This window comes from Alligator mississippiensis, chromosome 7, assembly GCF_030867095.1.
Source record: "Alligator mississippiensis isolate rAllMis1 chromosome 7, rAllMis1, whole genome shotgun sequence".
NCBI lineage: Eukaryota > Metazoa > Chordata > Crocodylia > Alligatoridae > Alligator > Alligator mississippiensis.
In genome coordinates this window covers 69,637,895-69,641,420 of record NC_081830.1, presented here as the reverse complement: position 1 = coordinate 69,641,420, position 3,526 = coordinate 69,637,895, and the positions used below count along the sequence as shown (strand labels likewise).

The 3,526-nt window shown below is 38.5% G+C and overlaps 1 pseudogene; it reads right to left on the bottom strand.

Annotated features, from left to right (window-relative positions):
- Positions 1 to 3,152: 3,152 nt before the first annotated feature.
- On the bottom strand, positions 3,153 to 3,259 carry LOC132251994 (U5 spliceosomal RNA; annotated as a pseudogene).
- Between the last annotated feature and the right edge of the window lie 267 nt (positions 3,260 to 3,526).

The window sequence follows — 3,526 nt, the reverse complement described above, 5'->3', positions numbered from 1 at the left end:
TTTATCAGGAGTTAGAACACAGTGCAGGAATAAAACAGGATTTCCCCAGAGGATTAAGAGGAAGCAATAGCTTAAATGTTCCACTTTTCTCATCTTCTGTATTGCATCTCAGTTAGATGTCTTCATTGGTAATGGCAAGGTAATAGCAACCAGAGAGCCAAAACATAACCCAAGTTCAGAAACTAGAGTCAGAAGGCTGAAACTTGGAACTAGGAAGCAAGGATCTAGAGCCAGAGGTTCAAGCAACAATTGCAAAACAACAGAAAAGGAGCAAGGGACTTTGCTAGGGGGTCAGGGTCTGCTCACAAACTATATACCCAGAAACTAGCACTTGGCTTTGCAAACACCAACATGTAGGACAATGCCTTAAATAAGGAACTAGAACACCCTTTGCAAGACACAGAGTACAGCTAGAGTATCTTAGCTTGTTAGACTAGGGAACAGAGGCTTATCCTTTACAGCCCTTCTGCCAGTAACAAAACTGTTATTACTCTTCTCTTCTGAAAGAGGACCATAGGAAAGAGTGCTTCTGCTCCATTTTATACAATAGGTCAGTGGCTTAATGTATTCACTCAGGATGTGAGAGACAGAGTTTAAATTTTCTGCTGTGCTTCTCAGGATTTAAACCTATCCCCCCTTCCATCCCTAAGAATACCTTAATTACCAGGCTATAGACTATGCTGGGATGTGACAGCTGAAAATTATGTCTGTTTGATAAAGGTACTTGTTGAAGGCTTTATGAAGATTAGACCAAGTGTTTTTCTGTCATTTGTTTAGATATTGAGCTATACATTGTTGCTAAGAGCCTAATTAAAGTTTAAGATGTAGTAAGGCCTTGTATAAAGTAAGGCCTAGTAAATTTAGCAAAGCCTCAAAGTAGTAAGGCCCTGTGGTGTAGTTAAAATTAACCTTATCAAAAGAATGCAAGGCTTGTACTGCTATTGGTCAGTCTAAGGACAGTTGAAGAAAAACGAATCTGAGTGGCTGTAAGTTATCAGCACAGTTCAGAAGTTATAAATTGGCTAAAACATCCAGAAATCATTCAGAAGGAAGATACAGCTCTGTGAAAGGATTAATTAGCTGTTGACCTGGATCAGTGGGCCCGTGGATCTCAAGGAGCCCAAGAACGGAATACCAGGGTCCTTCCCAGTACCTCTTGGACAGCGCTGATCGAAGACACCTGACTTTGCTGAGCTTTGTGGAAAGAGAAACTTGTCATACATCAGGCATCAGAGGGGACTGCTAATTAGTTGCTGACCCAAATTATTCTCGTCTGTCATTGTTTGTCTTGTTACTACGCGTAGTTGTGTTTTTGTTAAGTCAATAAACCTTTCTTACCTTTCTACCCTGACCATACTCTCAATCCCAAACCCTCCGCAGGCAGCTGGGACACTGGGGCTAGGGTTAAATCCTTTTCTCCCATCCAGCAGAAGCTGTTCCACTTGGCAGTAAGGAATCATCGAACCAGAGCATGGGACTGAAACAAGGGATAGTATCTTTTGAGCGTAATCATAAGGATACTGAACTCAGAGCGAGTGTCCTAACAACTCCAAGGGCCATATATGCATTTTATTTATTCAAACATATTCAAAGAGCTTCTATAACTAAGTCTTTGGACTGGGAACAGGAAGAGGTACCCCTCTCCCAGTCACCACAATGCAGGGAAATTAAAGAGTAATTATGTGATAGAAGCTGATCATCTTATGCACCTGGGACCTGAGCCAAAGCCTACTGAATTCACTGAATTCCCATATAGTTTAAAGATTTTTGGACCTGGCCTGGGGAACAGTGATCAAGTCAACAAATAAGTGAAGCTGATGCATGAAGCACCAGACATATGATGCATACTACTATGAGTATCTGTTATAATACCGTATAACTAGTATGTACTACAGACATGCTTTTTGAAGATGGTAACATCAATATACAATGTCAAAGATTAATTTTCATATAGAAAACATATTTTTAATTCTCATTTTGGTGTGTTTTTATATTCAAAAGTAATCCTCTTTCACCCTTGCAGTAATAATAAAAAAAAACTGGCTTTATGCCTGGGATAACAAGAAAGCTAACTTTTTTTTTCTTCTTAAAGTACACCAGGCTGCCAATTAAAGTAACTTTGAAGGTCATAGTCTATTTCCTGATAGGACAATTTACTAAGTGGAAGACTGCTCATGCTGAAAAGAGAAACATATTTTTTTATATTTGTTTGTATTACTTGGAATATGCTGTAATATAAGTAATAAATCACAATTATTTAAAACGGGCAATGCTGTGAGCATCCTGTATCGCAAGCACAGCATATAATGCATTTCAGTATTATTAGTGTCTCAGCAATGCACAAGAAGCTAAAAATCAGACTGTATCCAGCCACTGATCGAATAAACATTGATATATTTATATTTCAACAGTGCCTATCATCATTTCTTTTTAAAAGGATCTGGGTAGTCTTTTTCCACTTCTCTCAGAGCAGCTCCTCAGAGATAACTCCACTAGGTTTTAGAAAGCCACTTTCTGTAGCTAAAGCAATTGAAAACAAAAACGCTCCCATGTTCAGTAGAAATTGAGATAAAAGATTCAGGAGCTAATTGCAGAAATCACAATGTTGTCATACAAATTTTATTACTATTTTCCATAACATCTGACAAGATTTAAGTCAAGCACATTGATGTCTGAAGCTTCTTAAAAAAAAATACAGGGAAAAAATTAACTGCAAGTAATGTTGTCTTTGCACCTATATAAGAAAAAAAAAGTGTCATACTACAAATTTGTAGCCCCTACAAAAAAGCATGGGCAGCCTAGATAGCAGAATTCCCGGGGCAAGCAGGATCGGGCACCTGAAGCCCTTGAGTGGCTGCCTGAGTTTCCCTGTTTGCAGAGGTGCTCCCCAAGTCAGAATCACTTGCATACTCCACTCTGGATATACCTCTGCAAATTGGGAAACCCTGGATTTCCCTGTTTATAGAGGCACACCCAAGTGTTGTCCCACAGGATGAGGTCCCTGAAATCCCAGAAGTGGCAGTGGCCCAATCCTGTGGGAAAATGGGTGACGTCTGTTTCACTCCATTAAATGGATCAGCTGTGCCTGGTAGAATTTAGCAGCTAATCAAATGGTGGCTTATCTCTAATAATTAGTCTATATTATGTATACTAGCAAATCTTTGAATTCACACACAAAATCTATATTGAAATAATGTTAACCCTCAATGGAAATCTTTAGTAAAAGGTGAAAGATCTATGCAATCTGAAGAGAAACCAGAGTGGCCTGAAATGGGAAGATGATTACCTATTAATTAATGAGATTTGAAGGATTGACGTTCCATGATGTAATGATACAGGAACTAATAATGCAAGTTACAGAATTATAGAAGCTATTATTAATCTTGAATTTAAGATCAATTAACGGATCATAACCTAGTATTAATTCAAAGAACTTAACCTATACCTCTGTTAGAGGATGAAGCACCAATATGTTGATTGAACCCTTTATGTGGGTAGGTAATTTTGAGATACCATTTCATTTCGA